This window comes from Oxyura jamaicensis, chromosome Z (assembly GCF_011077185.1).
Source record: "Oxyura jamaicensis isolate SHBP4307 breed ruddy duck chromosome Z, BPBGC_Ojam_1.0, whole genome shotgun sequence".
In the NCBI taxonomy this organism is placed as follows: Eukaryota; Metazoa; Chordata; class Aves; order Anseriformes; family Anatidae; genus Oxyura; species Oxyura jamaicensis.
This window is the reverse complement of record NC_048926.1, coordinates 50,625,013-50,645,122: the sequence shown is the minus strand read 5'-3', so window position 1 is coordinate 50,645,122 and position 20,110 is coordinate 50,625,013. Positions and strand designations below refer to the sequence as shown.

The 20,110-nt window shown below is 41.2% G+C and overlaps 1 protein-coding gene across 1 annotated transcript in view; it reads left to right on the top strand.

Annotated features, from left to right (window-relative positions):
- Positions 1–4,375: 4,375 nt before the first annotated feature.
- MEGF10 (multiple EGF like domains 10) overlaps positions 4,376–20,110 on the top strand; it is a 104,778-nt gene continuing 89,043 nt past the window's right edge. The window contains exons 1-2 of the mRNA XM_035310084.1: positions 4,376–4,488; positions 15,815–15,916. The gene's annotated coding sequence lies outside the window, so the exon portion shown is untranslated. The remainder of the gene's footprint in view (positions 4,489–15,814; positions 15,917–20,110) is intronic.

Sequence of the window (20,110 nt, the reverse complement as noted above, 5' to 3'; positions counted from 1 at the left end):
AAAACTTAGGAATTCCGACAATGAGTGTCTTCTTTTTTTTTTTTTTTTCTGTCTTCAAATAGTAGACATTTCCATTATTATTCTTAAGTTTTGACATTTTTTTTCTTACAGATTCATTTAAAAACCTGTAATGATACATCCCCAAGTCTACAACAAAAAGAAACTGAGAGTTTTGTTAAAAGAAGTAATTCTTGATTAGAATATTATTTTAAAAAATAGTCATTGATTTTTAAACTGTTCCATTCTATTTCAATGTCACATGTCACAGAAGGATTTCCTTTGCTACTCATACCCAGAAATAGGCCAACAATAGTTTTGCTGTAAAATGATAAGGCATGGTAAAAAATATTGTTTGTCTTGAAATGCAGCATGGATTTAAAGACCCTGACAATAAAAAAAAAAATAATAAAAAAAAATAATAATAAAAAACATTCTTTCATGTTCTCTGCTGTATATTTTTCATTATTCGTTTCTCCTTCTTTGTTCTACTTATTGCTTTGCCTTTCTATCCTTGCTATCTTTCTATTTTTCCACACTCATTTCCTTTCTTTCTTTACTTTTGTTCTCTTGTTTTCCCATCACTATTCCCCACAGCCTTTTACATGCAAGTTTATGGCCAGATGATGATCATTTCAGCTTTTACTTCTGAAGGCCAAAGCACAAATAGGAGGAGACAGACTGATCTCAGTGATCCTCTTCTTTCACTTTTTCTCTTGCCGGTTATTACAGTTTCTAACAAAGTAACACTTCCCCTATCAAGGAAAAAAACAGGGTATAAATGGACCACTCAGGGAATGAAGCAGCATTACTCTGCTTTCCTGGGCCATTGAGATTACAGGATGAGAAAACCACTTTGGACTGGGAGTCACACCATTTCTCTTCTTTGTACCTCATTCTCTGAGAAAGAATACCTCACCTTGAAATCATGACAGTGTGAAATTATAGACATAATCCAGACCATGAGTGCAGGTTTTGTGTTCTAATGAAATATGTTGCTGTGTTAATGTTGAGTCAGTCAAATTATTTATTTCCACATGCAATTATTTTCAGATCAGATAATTTTGGTTGATAAATTATTGGTGATAAATAGAAGTAGTCCCAGTCTAGAAAATATTGGGCAGGTGTATTTTTGGATAACACTTCTTGTGCTGTTTTTATATATGCATATTTTATGCCTATGTAATTCTTTTTCTCACTACCCAGTGTTCAGCACCTTTCCTCTTCTGGATCTGTACTCTTCCTGTTACTGCTTTACTACTCTACCCAGTGTCACATAGGTGTGTTGTGTTACATTATGAGTGTGCTCAAAGGCTTGGAGATATTCATATGGCCAAAAACAACCCCCCTGTGATTTCTAATTGCTATGTAGAATCCAGATGTTCCACATAATAATTTAAAAGTTTTTCATACTAAAACAAAAAAAAACGAACAAAAACACAGACACCATCATACAAATTATTTTTTCTGGGCAGTCAAAGAGTGGGAATGGCTATTTTGAAGAGGTACATCTGTGGAGAAATAATGACACTTACATAGAAATTAATGTGGACCACATATGGACACTCCATTTGGAATGTTTTGAAACTAAGCCTTGTTGGTTGAATTGAAGGGCATTACTGATAACAGGAGAGTGTAACCATGAGAAGTCTAATTCTTTGTCCTTTAACCCTCAGAATTATTAATACTGTTTAGCTCTCATTAACAAGTCTGGCATTTTTATCATCCAGCAGTATTCAAGATGTACAGCTCTCTCCTACAATTCAGAATAGCATCTTCATTGCTTCTACAGAGAAAGACTGCAGCTCACCATGAGCTTCTGGCTGGCAATCTGGATGCATTGCCTAGAACATCCCCAAGCATGCAGCATTGAGTGGCTTTCACCTCACATCACCTATTACTGTCTGAAAGCTAAACATCCAATCTAGGTCATGTTTAGTCAACAGTGATAGACAAACACCTTTAGAGGCCAATTCACCATATCCCAAGAGCATTGTCTTACCACAGCTAAGTTGAATTTCCTTTTGCAGTGATGACTAGCTTAGCCTGATGTTTAACTTCCAGTGATGACTGTATCTTATAATGCTTGATCTTCTACAGGTTCATAATTTTTAGAGCAACACCTTGAACTGTCAAATGAGTTTGAGCATATTCCCTGAACAGTGTTACAAACTTTGTCTGATTAAGGAGGTCAGATTAGGATGGCTGAAATGAAAACACGATATTGTTCTGCATTTGCAATTACTGAGAATAATACTCCAAATAACCATAAAACAGTCTAGGCTTTAAGACTGAGAAGTGGGAGCTAGCTTCTAAAGCAAATAATGCTGGCTCTGTCCCTGATTTGTATATGTCACAGACCTCTAAAATGGAAACTGATTCTTAACTTGATAGTAAAATGTAAACTATCTGAAGATTGCACTTGGAAGCAATACAAAGAAAGAAAGAGGGAGAGATGGAGAGGAACTTCTCAAAGGAGGTGCAATTTTACAGTAGAAGATCTCTGCATCACTTGTTGCTAAGTTTGTTCATTTTCAACTTGGTATGTGTATTTCCATGACAACTGTGCTAAGGAGGAAGTTGTCTTCAAATGGGCACTGAGGGCCATAGTTTTACAGCACAGTGCTTTCTGCAACTTCCCTTAAAGAAAATGATACAATTCACAGAAGAATGTGGCTCTCACTGCTAAAGGAGACAAGAAATATGAAGCACTTTTCTCATTATTTCATGTGCATATGCATACGTTATATTTGAAAAAATTATTAAGAGAAACAGAGAAGATAACCTTCAACTTGTAAGAGATGTCAAGGAGTAGCACAGCACTGACATAACTTTTTTTGTTGTGTTGACTAGGATCTGAGAATGAATATATAAGAATATCCCTTTCTGACACCAAAACTGGAGGAGCAGTGATTTGCAACTAAATTACAAATTTACCATTATTTGGAATGACTTCTGTGTTTTAAAACACTACTAAGTCTTTAGGCACACAAATTGAGAGGGAACAAACTGACACATGAACGGCAATGAAGCTAAATTTAAGCAACAACCTCAGAAAAGAGAATAGTGATCTTTTTCACTTGGGTAGACAAGCTCCTTTTGCAGACAAATCCCACTTTGCTCCGGATTGTCTTGAAAAGTCTAATTAGGATTTTTAATCTGTTTCAACTTGGAAATATACTTTTTTATTTTTATTTTTTTTAATATGTACCATCTTACTGCTTTTTGTTTTAAATCACTTTGACTTGAGATCTGAGCATCTTCTAGTGGGGAATGTCCCTTCCTATGGCAGGAGGGTTGGCATTAGGTGATCTTCAAGGTCCCTCCCAACCCAAACCATTCTGAGATCCTATGAAAACTGCCCTTAGTTCTAACAGGGTTAGACAGGAGTGCACGTGACAAGAGCATTCGGGTCATCGATTTTCCTTTTTCCTTTTAATTTTGATTCCTGCCAGCTGAGGTGGAATCAGACCCATCTCGGACCTTCACCTGCCGGGTCTCCAGGTGTCCGCAGAGCCGCTGCAGCTCCGCGCTGTGCCCGACGGAGGCGACCGGTCCCGGCAGGTGTCACTGCTTCCCGCCGCACCCGGCAGAGGTCCTCGGGACGAAACCCACCAGCTCTGCCGGGAAGCCGGCGATGCTGCCGTGGCACAACTTCCCCGTGCGGGAAAGCAGAGCCCGGACCTCCATCCGCGCTCAGTTTGCCCTGAGCAAAGGGTTTCCCCTTGCAACAGCCAATTTGGCAGGTTACCTACTGTTCTGGGTATTCATGGTTGCTTTTAAAATATATTTAAAGCGTATCAACGCTGCAGAAGCTGCGGTAAGAGGAGTTTTAGGGGATAGGATTGCGTTTGTCAGTCCTTCTGGGGCTCTCTTCTGCAAGAAGACACAGGCTGTGCTTGCTTAGCTTCGCGAAACGGTTTTCTTCCACGTCCGATTCACATGAAACGTGTGGGAAACAACCCCAAACCTCTCCCCACTTAACTACGCGTGAACATACGGCAGCGGAAAAGCCGTGATATCCTTCCCCACCGGAGGGGTGCCGAGGCGGGCGACACGGGACGTCTGTCTGTCCGGGGAGGGCTTCGCCCCTCGAGCACTAAAATCCACCCAGCTTTTACCAAACAGCCTCCCCGGGTAATTTTCACGCCGCCCGAAAGAGACTGCACGGGGACTACTGGGGGTGATGGTGCGGGTTTGGCAGCACCCCGAGCCGCGGAGGACACCACCATCCCCTCCAGCGGCTGAGTGCCCGTCCGTCCGTCCGTCCGTCCGTCCGACGGGGTGGTGGGACGGGGGGGGGGGGCGGGACGGGCCGGCGTTGGGGCGGGCGGAGGGAGGGAGGGAAGGCGAGAAGGAGGGAGGGAGAGGAGGGAAGGGAAGGAGGGGCAGCGCCCCGCCGGCCCCGCCGCACACACCGACCGCCCCTCACCCGGCGCAGCGGCGGCGGGGACCCAGCGGCGGCAGCCAGCGCCCGGTCGGACGGGGCAGGTGGGCACGGGGGGGGCTGCGGGACGGATGGGTGCGGAGGGGTGAAGAGGGGGGGCTGAGGGGTCCTGCGGTGACCACCGGTGTCCCCCCGTCCTTGCTGTCAGCGGCCCCGTTCTCATCCCGCTCCGCACAGCCGAAATTTTGGGGGGTCCGGCTCGTGGCGGGGCTCCGGGTCTGGGGGTGTCGCTGCTGCCCCCCGAGCTCTCGCTGCGGGGTAGGAGGCAGCGAGAAGCTCACCCCCCTCCGCCGGCTTCGGGCGCGCTGGTTTGAGCAGTTTTATATATTTTTTTAAAGGTCACCATCGTTGTCGTGGAAAGCTTTCGGCAGTCCTGAACAGAGACTGGAAGTAGGGCGTAGAGTGAGGGAGAGGGATGTTTGTGTGCGCATGTAAATGAGCATGACCTGCACATGGAAATGCACATCTGCCTAATAGCTTGACTTCGTTCCAGCGGACGTCTTTCTGCCCAGGCTGCCTAGAAAAATTCGCACTTGTGTGGTGTCCCGTACATGTTCTGTTTTGGCTGCAGTCACAGAAGTGTAAATATTTCCTATTTTTTGTTTTGGCCAAGAAAAAGGCTCAAATTGGAAATATAGGTACAAATCAGTTAGGGAAAATGAAACACCCCAAAACAGCTGCTTTTCCTAGAATGAGCTGGGAATGCCGTTTTATTTGTAACCTTATGAATTACTTAAGTGTTGCTGCCAATCTCTGAGTGTTTTCATGTAATCAAAGCAGATGTGCAGTTCCAGTATCTCTAAATGAGTTCTGAAGTTTTCCCTGGGTACTCAACTTTTGATTAGACAGAGAGTTTAAAACTTGGAATATGCCATCAGTACTGAAGGTGTCTGATGTTTTACTCTCTCAGGTTTGTAACTGAGATTTGCCAGCAGCAGATTAACCTAATGACTATATGTAGGAAAAATGTTTTTATGCACCAGCTTGGAAGGAAAAAAAAAAAAAAAGGTCTGGAGAATGACATTTGGTGACATTTGTTTCCCAGCAGATAAGCTACAGACCTGTGCGGAAAACTCTTAGATGCTTTGACTGACCAGCATGTCTGTCATGAGACTTAAACTGAAAGCTGGCTTCAGCTTCCCTGTCAACACCCCTAAATGACATTTGTGCCCAATAACACAATAACAGGAGGAAAGCATACATAATTAGCTATGTGTGTTCGTTTTGAAGTGAAGGAGGGGCATGCAACTCTGGAGACAGAATTTAGGGAAAACAGACTGGGTGGGCAAATTATCTCTATCGGTTGCTACTCTGTGGACCTGCAAATAAAATGGTGTTAGGAAGCCTGTTTTTGTCTTCCATCTCCATTTCCATAGGAGTTGGACTCGAGGAACTGTATGAGTCCCTTCCAACTCAGGATATTCTGTGATTCCCCGATCTCGAGCCAGAAATGCCAGCTGAGCAGGTGTGGTCTGGATTTTTTAATAAGCTGGACAAACAGTGTAATTTAGGTCCAAGTTCCTAGTTCATACAACTCGTGGCTGTGCAGCTTCAGAACATCAGACTTAATCTAGTAAAATGTATTTCACTTTTCTTACAAAGGCAACTGCAATCACCATGTGGCGTTGTCATACAATCAAATTTAAATGCAGATCACTCCCACAAGAGGTAGTTGCATCATGCTAACATTGATTGTTAACAATGCTAGGGAGACAGCACAACTTTGCATTTGAGTTCTTTGGATGCTGAATTTGTTAGTGTTATAGATTTAAAGAAATCTCTGGTGGAAGCTGGGCAGCTCCCAGGATTGGCAGTGAATTTTCTGTTTCTTCCTCACTGGTTCAAATCCATATCTTGAAGCAAAAAAAAAAAAAATAAAATAAAAAATCACAACTGCTGGCTGCTCAGTGGCCTATGGGAAGTGAGTTGGTTGTGTCTATTTAATTTTCCTGGAAATCACCTATCATACTTGCACTGTTCTTCAGGGGCAGGACTGTGTACCCCAGTTTCAACCCTCCATAGGCAGCACCAGTAGACAGAAACTGTGCTGCCTTTGCCTCTGTGATGTGATTTTTTACCCCCTTTGCATACCATGAATTTTGCTGTTTATATGCTGTAGCTAAAATATGCTACACTTCACTAGTAGCTATGCTGCTACTAATGCCTACACTTCAAATACGACTGGAAGCCCGGGCTTGTGTCCTCAGGTGGCGGGTGTCTATGGAGGGCAGAAGGTGGAGGAAGAAGGAGCCCAGGGGTGACAGTTTTGGCCTTCTGAGCAGTCCATTGGTGGCTTTCATAACCATGTTTTCCACAAAAGGATCTACTAAATGGGGGTGTACACCCAGGGAAGCAAAGGCACTTTAACAAAAGCAGTTAGCTCAGCTGTGCAAAGAGCACAGGAACCACGCATTAACATACTTAAGTTTGATTAACATCTAACAGAGTTTGGAGTGGGCTTTTGACTGCAGCTGGTAAGTGTCCCTTGAATTTATATTCAGATTACTTGGCAGGAGTTTTGCACCATGTCTCTACATACCTTTTTGTTGTCTAGGCATTTTCACTTCTTCTCATTAGGGAAAGTAAGTGGCTTTCAAGGATGGGGGAAAAAAGAAAAGAAAAGAAAAAAGATTCTCTTCACATGTGCTACAATTTTAGTCAAAATTAGGGCAGGTTAATTCTTTTGTGGAGAATGCTGTAACATGGATGCGATCCAGTTTGTTGATTATTTTAAGGAATAAAGAATACAGCAATAAAAATCCACAGTGAACCTTTTCTTAGGTGTGGAGTGGAGCAGAGCAGTGGAATTACGGTCAAGGTTCTTACACCCATATTCCCGTTAGGTGGTGCCTTGTTTGATGAACGATGCCAGTGGCACCAGATTTTGCTATATAGTAGTTACGCTACTGACTTGCTGTCAGCAATATAACTTGATTCTGATTTTTAATATTAAGAGATTGGTTTCCGAGTAATTGGTACTCATATTTCTCTTCAAACATTTGAAACATGCACTAGAATCAATATATCATGAACTTAGATATCATTGCATTATGTTTTCATCTATGATTAGATTCTGTTTCTGGATATTCCAAATGTTTTTCTTATGAAAAGAGTAATGTATGATCTAAAGCCATCTGTCAGAAAAGTAGGAGGAGTATTCTGGGCAAGGATTGGCTTTACTAGAATAGCTTTATTGATTGTGTCAGCATTCTTGTTAATTAACCCATTCAAACTGTCTGGATTTTAATTGATGTTTTGCTTGTGTAAGGATTTGTGGTTCATTCCTTTGGATGTACACATTAGGTTTATATTAAAATGTAGACAGCCAGCTCTTAGTGTTTTATCTGGGTTTTGTATCTGATTGTCAGAGAAATTAGTCCACAGTCAGCAGTGAGGTACTAATTCTGAGCCCTTTCAATATGCAAGACAATGAAAGAATATAGATTGGTAATCAAAAAGCATAACTTTAACTTTGACATTGACTTGCTGTGTGACCTCAGAAAAGATGTTGATTTATTCCCCCCCCTGCGGCTGTAACAGAACACTGCTTCTAACACTTCTACCAAATTATTTTTGTTGAAGAGATGCAAGTTAACATTTGCAAAGTTACTTGAATACAAAGACTTACTATAAAAGTATCTTATATTTAAAGTTGAAATACTAGCACTGCTAACAGCTGTAGGTTGTGCGGCTCTAGTAACAGGAGCTGTATACCAGTACAAAAACAAAAGCAAAAATGATCTTGCCTTTTATAGTCTAAAGTCTAAGACAAAAGACAATAGGAAAAAAAAAATGAAGGACAATGAAATCATGAAAACAGCTGTCAAGACACAGTCATAGTATTGTTTAGGAAAATCATGAAAATGTTTAAAGAGGTTAATGTAAGCTTTTTCAGGTACTAACAGTTCCTCCTAGGGGTCTTTAAACAGGAGATGGCACAAAACTATTTCCCTGCAAAACTAGTATATTTCCAGTGAGGGCAGGGTGCCATGGCCCTTCCAAAAAAAGGGTCAGCATCTTGTTAGATACAAGAAATGATGGGTATGGGAAGAGGACATGAAAAGCATGAGTTGTGAAAACAGGAAGCAATTGAGGAAGTGTTTCAGTGAAATAGCTGTCATGTTGTCACACAGAAATGGGGAAACATTCTTTGTATCAGTCTTCTGAAGGTATATGAAGAAGTATTGATCAAATTTCTGATCCACCAAAAAGAAGCTGCAATAGTGAGATAGGTGTCCAACTGTACTAGAGTTTTGAATAGAAAGTTATAATTTGGACATTTTCAGGAAACGTCCAGGAATTCAAAACATAGGAGTATTTAGAGAGAAAACTATGTCAAAGATGATTCACCAGATACTGGCCTGAATGGCTAAAAGGGTGGTGGCCCACAGATTCTGAGAAGGTTTTCAGAAGGGAGGAGAGCACTCCATCTTTAGTGGTAGAGAATTTCATGTGATGTCCCAAGGGGCAGTAAGGAAAATAGCTCGAGACTGTGTGTTGGCTCAGAGGAGTCATGACCTTACGGAGATGCAAAAGGTAGAGTTGTCAGCCTGGTCTAGAGAACACCAGCAGGGCTTTGCGGTGTCACTGGAGGTGTCCAGACATGAGGGTGGGGGATCCTGACTTGTCCTCGTGGTGTCTTTCAGGGGCAGTGATGGCCCAAGAGGGAATGCTTGAAACAATGACAGAGGATGCTGAGAGCAGGGAGGGCTGGCCAAGGCACCTGAAGAAAGAAACAAGAACAAGAGAGCAATAATGTGTGCTTAGGGCAACTGACACATACATCTATGAGCAGTAGTAGGATGGAATATGAAACCTGGGTTTAGCAGCAGTTATGTTGCTTTAAGGGACTGCAAAGGAAAGAAAAATGAACTGGGCAGGAAACAAATAAACAGGCTGGTAGTTTGTTGTTTCATGCACACTCCCACATCTTTAGGAAAGAAGCCATTGTTTTTTAAAGATTGGCGTACATTGCAAGCACTATACTGTAAGTTCTTGTTTTGCTACACTTACCTCTTTCAGGGTTAGATCCCATAAGCCCTCTTCAAAGTGAGTAGTACTATATCCCATAAGCAACAGTATGAGACAAATATATGCAGCACAAAATGCTTCAAAGAGACAGTAAAGACATGAGGATGTAGTTCTTAACATATTTCAGTCTTAGCCTTGTGAGAAGATTTTGTATTAATGAAAACAAAGACATCTGTTTAGAGTCTCAATGAGTTCAGCATGTGCACAGCATCTTTTGAAGTTTCTCTTACACTGAAATCTTGTTTATCTACTTTTCAGGACATTTTTTTTTTAACAGTCTGATCTGGTGCTCAGTAAATTTAAAGGATTTACATAATAAGTAATAATGTCACCTGCTAAGTTACTTGTATTTATTTTGTAGAAATATTTTGATATAAATTTTATCTTGCAGGCATTTTTCTAAGGTACAGGAGAAAAATATTCAAGGTAGAGATAGCTTTGACTTGAATTTTTCCCTGTCTCAGGCTGTTATTTGGAACAAAATATTTGCTGATCAAAAAAGCTTAGGTAAAGTCATGATGAGATCTTCAGCCATAGTTTGCAGTGTGTCTGGTGATGATGTCCACTGGATGAGCTCGCCTGTCCCACCGCAGCTCTGCAGCAGTGCTAGCCCAGGTTTTGGGAGATCTCCGAGAGCTCCCCAGCTTCGGCCCAGACCGTGTGTGGGGGCTTCACATGAGGAACCAGCGTGTGCTCGAGGAAGCCATATGCTGCAGTCTCGTTGTGACATGCAGTTGAGACGTGGTCATAATTCATATGTAAAGATCAGGGCTGCAGGGTGCATCTGCCTTGCATTATAGACCCAGCCAGGAACAATGAGGTTGTTAGCTGGTGGAACAAAGGGGAGGAATTTGCAGCTGTGATGCTGTGCTTGTCTTCTCCTAAACTGGATTTTAGGGGGATCCCACTAACAAGGTGGTATACTTATGACATCACATACTGCAAAGGTGAACTAGATTGAACTTTTTTCTGTTTTCACTCAGCATTGGCTTTATTCAGACCTTTTGTACCATAGCCGTCTGTTTTTTTATTAACCACTCGAGTTTGATTTTGATTCATGCATAATGATTTAGCTGATGGTTATTTTACGTTACTTGCCCCTTTCTTTATGTAGAGAAGTTTAGAATCGTTTGATTTGGATGACAGCTTTTGAATCCTTACGTTTAAAGTTTCAGAATTGCTAAACTGATTAACTGCAGGAGCAAAAGAGTCTTCATCACGGGGCTCTGCCAAAAAGAGCCCCCAAAGTGAACGTTTTGTGTGAAAGCATGCCTTGCAGTTTAAGCCTGGAGTGACAATAATTGTAACACAACACTGTTCATGTGACAGCCAGACAAAGAGGCCATTATGCATGGCTGGCTGGCATCAGATCCTCCGAAAGCCAATAGTCAAACTAAGCTTGGTAGCCCTGAGAATGTGAATGTACTGGAAGCAGTTGCATGTTAAAAAGAAGGAAAAGACATGTATGTGTCCGTGTGTACGTGTGTGTGTGTGCCAAGGTCTGGTTAAATTGTACGACAAAATGACATAACTGGTTTGTGTATTGTTTTTGGAAGTTGCTGTCGGGAATCAGCGAAAAAAAAAAACGTAGAACTGAGAACAGACATGGTGGAAATCAGAAAGAGTATGTCAAGAGAACATGCAGATCATTCAGTTCCTTTTGCCCTGTGCTACAAGGTTTCTTCCATACAGTGCACTTTTAAGCATGCATAATTGGGTTATAATTTCCTCTAGAGTGTTTACAAAACTTAGAACGGCACTGGTCTGTCAACACATACATGTTATGGTTACTAGAACTTATGCACAAATAATGGTCGTGTGTTTGTGGGAAGCATTTGTTCGGTGACTCAAAATCCCTCTTGAAAGGCTTCAAGTTGATATATGAAGAAGTGTCCTTGACAACTTGTGAACTGCAGCAATCTTGGCCCCAGAGGCAGCATACTTGCATCAGCCATTGTAAATGTACTTAAAAAATAGGATACAGCAGCTGGAGTGGAAAGCTCTTCAATTAGAAATGTATTTGTATAATACCATTTTGCCTCTGCAGCCCTGAGGGCTGGATTGTCTTCTCCAGAGCACAGCCAGTTGCACCCAATGCTGGCCAGAGCTGCTGGGGACCATGCCCGGCAGAGGTGCCTTGGCCTCATTCCCCACCTAGTGCCATGCGTTACCTTTTTGTTTGAATTCTGATGGAGGACTCTATTCAACTTGCCCCTAAGCCCTCAGCTAAAGGGAAACATGATTTACAGGGGTCTTTGCCTGTTTGTTGGCATATTGGTACTAGTATAAAAGCAAAGCACTATGAGGTCAGTACCTTTAATTTCCTGAAACGTTCAAATATGTGTTTTTCATTTGTGACTATTACCATTTTTGAATACAGAAATTCAGAATAAAAAATAATTCTGTATTCTGTGGTTGTGTTTTGTTTACACTGACACATAATCCCTATGTTCTTTGCACTTTCCTAGTGAATATTTTACATTAGAAAAGCTTTTGAAGTGCTCAGAGAAACAGAAAGCTTCTTTTTTTTTTTTTTTTTTTTTGTAACTAGTAACAGAGTTGTATTAAATAATTAATCTTCCTATTTATTCAGTCCTCTGTCATAAGGCTTGTTAGTGGAGAGTTTTTGTCTATACTTCTGGCTTCTGGGAGAGGCTCTCACCAAAATTACCTATGCTTGTATTAAGAGTTTTGTGTCAGCAGAATTAAGCTGGAGAGGGTTAGGCTGTATTTTGTGTTTGGGGTACAAATGATAAATCAAAAGGCATGGTATATTGATACCCGTATGCTAATGAATAAATGCCTAGAGAGCTGATGTTTTTGCTTCTTGTGCTTGCACCAACAAAGGTCTGAGCTCTGCCCTGCTTCATCCACCCCTTTGCCGCCCTCACCTCCCACACGCCAAAAACGTCAGGTGTTCTTGCAGGCTGTATATGGACTCAGCACGGATTATTCTTAATGACAAGTTGCTTGTGGTTGAGGGTCAAAACTGGAGACCTTAATGACTTTATCTGAATTTTCTATGTCAATAAAAATCCCACCTAATTTTGACATGACACTTGGACATTTTTTGGTGTTGTTCCTTCTTTCTTTCACCATTAGTACACATGAAGGACACTGCAGAGTTTTGCTGGGAAAATACCAGGAGGTGTTAGTTTTGGGGGTCAAGATGGGTGTAGTTAGACTCCTGACCAGCTTCTTCTCCCATACTTCTGTTACGTATTTTAGTAAATTTTTGTAATAGAAGAAAATAGATAACAAGGATACAATTACCTTAAAGGAGGCTATAGCGAGGTGGGGATCGATCTCTTCTCCCAAACGCCAGGTGATAAGACAAAAGGAAATAGCTTCAAGTTGCACCGGGGAGGTTTAGGTTGGATATTATTAAAATACTTCACTGAAAGGGTTGTGAAGTAGATGTCGTGCTTAAGGACGTGGTAGAACAGTAAACTTGCCAGTGCCAGCTTAAAGGTTGGACCAGATGATCTTAGAGGTATTTTACAACCTAAATGATTTTATGATTCTGTGATTCTATGATGCAGCCCAGTTGGCATCCAAGAGAGCAGATCTAAGAAATTCATCCCATTGATAAAGAAACCTTCTGGGATGAGTGGTTTGTGAGTGAGTCAGGTGAATGAAGGCTTCCCAATGGTAAAGCTGGGCTAAATAGACTGCTTTTTTTTTTTTTTTTTTGGGGGGGGGGGGGGGAGGGGGGGGGGGGGGGGGGGTGGGGCAGGGGGCCGTTGTTCTTTTTCCCCAAACAGTACTCAAGAAAAGGATTTGGTACTTCCCCTTATTTTAAACTGTGCTAGGGGTGTGACAGCCTGCATAGGATCTGGGCTTCCCATTTCTCCTGCAAGTGCTATGGAAATGATGCTTGTGGTCTCTGTATGTGCCACTAAAGGATGTTTGTAGGCCACCACACAGCCTTTTTACTGCAGTGGATTTTAATTATCCACATAATATATATATTTTTTTGTGAATAAGAATCTCTTCAATTATAAAGTCATTTATAATGTCTTAAAAGTGCAGATCATATGAAACAGGAAATTGTCCTTTTACTAAAGACAGCAAAGCAAGAAGCCTCTTCAAATATGAAATCTGTTTTCTCATGTGGCCATTATCCTCAGTGAGAGGAAATTGTTTCCAAATACCAACATTTGGATTTGTACAAATGAACTCATGTCCCAAGTATGTTCTTCTGTTCAGATCACATCTGTCTGTACCATGTTTGTTTCTGAGGCCACAAAAGCAGGACATTTGAGTATGTATTTTAAAAATTATAGGTAGGGCATAATGCTGAGATGGTGCTGTATGTTTCTTGTCTATTTCATACAGTTTGGTGTCACTCTCTCATGGCATAACCTCCACAGTCCTGCCTGATGCTGTCAGATTCTCCCATTCTTTTGGCATTTTCTAAGTCATTGGAAGTATACAAATTACTTTGCTTGTTGACTATTATTATACTCATATATATTATTATATGTATATATATATATTATATTACATATATATTTTTCTTAATAAATACTAATATGTATAATATGTACATAAACCAAAGTTTTGGTACATCAAAGCTTTCTCATCATAGAGTCATCAAACAGCTTGGAGTCCAAGGGGCCTAAAAGCTCACCTAATTCCAATCCCCCTGACATGTTCCCAGATGCCACCCACTAGACCAGGTTGCCCTCATCCAGCTTCACCTTGAACATCCTCCAGGGATGGGGCACCCGCAGCTTCTCTGGGCAACCTGTGCCAGTGCCTCACCACCCTCTGAGTGAAGAATTTCCTCCTAACATCTTCTAAAGCTCCCCTCTTTTAGTCTAAAACCTTTCCCCCTTGTCCTGTCATTGTCTGCCTTGAGAAAAAAATTGCTCTCCATCTTTTTTATAGGCCACCCTCTAAGTATCGAAAGGCCACAATGAGGTTTCCCCAGAGCCTTCTCTTCTCCAGGCTGAACAGCCCCAGCCCGTCTTCATAGGAGAGATGCTCCAGCCCTGTGATATATGAGTGCTTTTACTTCACTGTGGCTTACAACAATAATACCAATGTAGAAAAATAAAGAAAAAATGAAAAAGGGAAAAATGAAGAAATGAAAAAGCAGACAAGTAAGAGGGCATTATCAGTTTCTTTAGAGATGACCAAGTAACACACATTATAATAATTACTGTAGTAATTATTATAATAATTAGTAATTATTATAATAATTACTGTAGTAATTATTATAATGTACTTGGTTGTTATCATTGCCATAGCAGATTCTGGTTAACCAGATGATTGTTTCACGTGCCAGTTGAAAAACAGTTTATCCTCCTGACGTAACAAAGCACTTGGCACCCATGGCCAGATTGGTGCTGCTGCTGCTTTGTACCTGGGGCATAGCGTAAAGGAAAGAAAAAATACTGAAAACTGCAGTTTCTCAAGAGTCGTGTTTACAAGCAGAACTGGAAGCCAAAGCCCACCCCTCTGGAGCTTGCTCAGCTTCTACAGACTTCTCCACAGACCTGGTGGCCTGCGCGGGCGCTGCACCTATCAGTCACACCCAGCCTGCGGGGCCTTGTTGCGAACTGTCAGCCCTCGCTGATTGCCTCTGCAATCGAGAAAAATCCAAGAAAAATCGATTCAGTCCCTGTGCCCACGCCCCCCCTGCCTGCTGTGGGTGGCATGGGGGCCGTCTGGGCGCTGTGCCCCAGCGTCGAGGCCTCCTGGCCCCCGCGCCTGACGGCCTGGCCTGCCCCGCCATGGCTTTGGTGCTGCCCAGGCCCGCGCCACATGCGGGTGGGTGACCCGAGCAAACCCTGCGGGAGGACAGAAGCTCTGTTGTGTGCTCGCGGAGCAGTTGCTCAGAAGCTGCTGTACAGCTGTGGCCAGGCTTGTTTAGAAGTGAAGAGTAACTCGACCTTTTTATTTTTTTTTTTTTTTTTTTTTTTTTTTTTTTTCTCCCAGACTGATATTGTAAATAACAACTGTTTCTGAAGGGTATCTGCCAGTGAGATTGAAGTGTGTATTTTAAACTGAGGAGTAGATGTCATGAAGATTTATGCTGTATGCAAATATATGTATTTTAAATTTTACCTATTTTAATTTCTTCTAAAATAAAAGGCATAAGAGAACAGAGGCTGATGGCCTGATGTTCCCACTGGCGTCGAGTAAACCAGTCAAAGCTCAAGTGAAATCAGTGGTTAGGGGGTAGATGAGGTGAGGAACATGAATGTGGCATCCTCACACTTTGCCTGGGAAACGTGCTGTCGGGTGTGAGCATTCAGAGATCCCAGTGCTGCGTCCACAACCAGAATGACTTGTCTCTTTTAACAGCTTATTAATTTTTTTCTTTTATAGAAGAGCTGCATTGCCAACTTTGGGATGGACTCTGCTGAAGACGCATAGCATCATTAGTGCCCTGTGTGATTCAGAGTCGATTTGGATGCAGAGCTAGGTGTTGTAAGTATTGCTGTGCAGGTATAGCACTTCTGTCTTAAAGGGCTTCATCACTTTAAGACAGAAGATGGCACTGAATAGAAGTGAATTTCAGTAGTTCTGGGCAAGCTACCTAAATCATGAACTCAAAAAATAATCAATTTTTAATTATTGAGTAAGCAGGTTGGGTGAGTAGCTGTTGAAAAACAAAACAAAAACAAACAAAAAAGCACAGCAAGGAATGTAATTCCTCACTGTAAATATCCCTGCTGCTGTCAGTAGATTTTTCCATCTCCATAACCCATTTCAGAGAGCCAGGAGATTTGGTCACATCTCTGAAATGGTATTGTTGTTCTGCAGCTTTAATGCATTTTCAAGATGTGCTCAACTCTTTTCTTTCTCAATGCTAGTTTATGCCAATTTGCATTATGTATGAATAACAACAGCCAGGAGTTGTGAAGTGAACCTCCAAGGATGCAGTGATTTGGAAAAAAAGTCCAAATTTGCAGTCCTTGTCTGCACCACTAAAATACAGATTTTTTTTTTTTTTTTAACTTCAGTCTTAGAAAACTGTCAAGCTTTCTATGCACACCCCACCCTTTTACAAGTTGAATTCTATTTTGATGGTGAATCAACTTCAGAAAATAGATTTTGGTTTGGTTTGGTTTGGCTTGCTAAAGTAGTATTGGGATGCAGGGAGGAAATGCTTCCCTCCTAGCAATGAGAAATGTAAAAAATTCTTAGCTTTCTGCTTCTTGTTATTTGGTAGGAAGCTGTTGGAATGAAGTAGAAATACACTGCAGTCACTCCAAATATATTTAGTGGAATTCAGAAACATCTGTGGAGGCTGCATGCGAGGACATACTTGAAGCTTCCTTTTCCTCTCCTGTGGGAGTCTCTTACCACACTTCCAAAAATTACCCTGCTTTCTCTTATATTGCCTATCTCCAGGGAAATACCAAACTTTTAGTACATGGAGGTTTTCTCTTAGGCATGAATGTGTGTTTTTCTTCACTGGAGTTTACAACAAGAACACCAGTGGGAAAAAACAAAGAAATGCAAAAGCAATCAGATAAGGGGGCATTATTGGCCTCTTCTGAGACAAACCAAATCTGTTAAAAAAATATCACAGTCATGATTCTGTTGCAGTGATTTTTTTGTGAATGCCCAGTACCCCCAAACCTGTCTTTCCAGGTTCTAATAATGATGCTACAGACATGGTAAGCACAATGTGGCTAAATAGTATACTGGGGGCATTGAGTCCTGAGGGTTGGCTGAAAACAGGGACTAGGAGACCTAAATTCTATTTTCCACTCTGCTGCTGATGTCTTTTATGAAATTAAATAAAACATCTAGACAGAAGTCTAGATACTTTGTATACACAGTATTGTTCATGATAGTAGCCTAGAGAACAAAAAGCCTTACAGTGTTGGAAAAAATGCTGTAGAACTTGAAGGGAGTTCTGTTGATAAAAATACAATATGCAAGATTATTTCATGACATACACTTAAAAGTAAGTGTGCTTAAGTAAGTGAAGCCTAAATTAAAGACAATAAGGGAGATCAGGTATTTGCAAAAGACACATAAGAAGAAAGAGACCTGCAAGGTAGAGAACTACTCAGGAACTTGCGGAACTCCTTGTAGTCTGGAGCAGCCTTGGACTTCTGAGAGCACAACAAAGACCTTCATATAGTAGCAGAGAGCATCTGCCCTGGCTCATCTCAGCCAGTGGGGAAGACTTTCCAAAAAATGGTCACTTACTGTCATGGAAAGAGTGAATTGGAGTGTCCCAGTCTGCCCTCCAGAGAGAAGAAAGATTTATTCATGGATTAGTTCATGAGGCAGCTGATAGTTTGGGTTGGATGAAGCGACTGTCTTTTGTTTTGTCCCAGCCCATGGTAGACAGCTTTTTTTTTTTTTTTTTTTTTTTTTTTTTTTTGGCTTTCAACATAAGGACATCCTGGTGCCTTTCAGGAGAGGATGCAATGGACACTGATAGAGTTTTTGTTAATCTTCTACACATTCCTACCTTTCTTCTGACTTGCTAGCACAGAGCAGAAAATCAGTAAGGAAGGTCAAATAATTCCTTGCTCCTTAATGGATGAACTGGATGAAAAGAAATAATTTTAAGCAATATGGCACCTGGCCTGTCCATCTTCCTTGGTAACAATAGCAACATACATTTCTGTGCATTTAGTAAAAAGGCTGTGTGAAACTGGAAAAGAGCAGTTAGTTGAGGGAGAATGCCTGAGTAAGCTCAGAGTCATTTTGCTATGTCAGGATTGGTAGATGTGAATCATTTGGATTTTAGAGCCAAAAGAATATCAGCTGGCAGTATGGCAGTAAAAACACTGTAATAGTGGTCATACACCAGCCTGGGTGTGGAGTTGTCATAGGTGTCATTACCCTGAAATGGCATCTTCAGTTATGTCAGCTGTCAACATCATCCAGAGTATTGCCACGGGCAGGAGGAGAGATGTGCTTCCTCCCCAGCATCAGGCAATTCCTCAGGGTGGCTACTTTGACTGCTGTCACTAACGTGGGCTTTTACCCTACCTGCATAACCGCAGTTAGATTTGCTACCCCTGCATGAAGTGCCCAGTTAAGATGCCTGGGGCATCCCTGCTGCAGTCAGCCAAGTGACCTGGCAAATGCTGGCAGCTTTGAGCTGTTGGGCTGCTCTGTATCTCAGAGGGAACAAGAAGTATCATGACTTAATTCAGGTTTCATCCCAAATTTCCACACCGATCAGAGGAGAGTGTCCATGTCATTTTTGTTCTTCCTGCAAGCTCCCTGACTGTGACCGACTGTGCAATCCCTCTGCAAATTCTGCGCTGTTTTTCACTATCCTCTCAGCTGGTTGCTCATCTGTTATAAAACTAAAGCAGCAGTTGTACTACTCAATGTGAAATTTTGTCCTGGTTTGGTTCTATGGATTGCTTATATCACTCATTAATTAATGAGAGATAACACATTCACACATTCAAATAACCATTGTATTTCCTTCTGAATATTGTAAATGCTTTAAAAAGGCACTTTTTTTTTTTTTTTTTTTTCTCTTCTCCTTATGAATGTCTGAACCGAGGCCAATGTTCCTGTAACTTTAACTGAGCAGCAGCAGAAGTTGTAACAGAGATGCTGCTAATACCAGTTGGGCTATAAGTTATAACTCTGCTTACAAAGTTTGCCTGTTTCCTGGCATGGTCTCTGACACATACACTCCAGTCAATCACAGTGAAGTGCCTAATAACAGATGTGGCAATTAAGCTGAAGAATTCTGTCTGTCTTTTAATTTTTATTACAGAGAATGACAAAGTACCTCATTAAACCCACCATCGTAGAGATTCTTTGAGTTTGGCATAAAAATGCCTGCAAAAATTAGATCTCTGAATAGGGTGCCTTGTTACTAAAGGTGCTTTGTCATGCAATGCTATCAATAGACTGTTTTTGTAATGACTGATATGTGCTCATGCTACTGCTGTCCTTTTACAACCCATACTGCAAAAAGGTACAGATTTAAAGAATGCAACATGTGTCCTAAAGGATAACAATTTGAGGGATTTAGGGCCTTGTGCTCAAGTTAATAAAAATGCAGTCTTGATTCTTCTAGCTTCAAATTACACTGCTTTCAGCTGGAATTAGCAGTAGACATCATTTTTAGGAAGGTTTCAGATAACCTGGAACCAAAGTAAATTAACATATTTTAATAGGAAAATTTATCTTGAAAGAAATATTAATTAAACCCAGAAAGGTCTTCTTTTGATTGTTAGAGCTTCTAAGGCAATTGCCTTCATTAGTTTCTTTTAATGATGAACCAGGCACTCTTTTTAAAGGAGATTCTGGTTCATCATTAAAATAAATGAATTTAAGAATGTAATAATTTGGAATGCATTCAAAATTGAGGTAAGAGAAAACTGAAAATGATATAAATCATGACTGGGAACTTTGATATGAAATTACTTCCATATTATCAAAGTATTTTTATGCATAAAATGCACAGTTGTTTACTTTGTCATTGTTGGAAAGAACATCTTTTATTACTACCAATCACTAGTGTTGTGTAGCATTTTTATTTCTTTAGAAGTAGTATTTTTTCCCTGAAGCATAGCACCTTGCCTTCCAGCTGCATCTGATTAGCTAGTAGTATAGCAAATCTGTATGTGTCTGTGTGCATTTACCTGCATTTATATATATGCAGCAGTGTGTGTGTATGTGTGC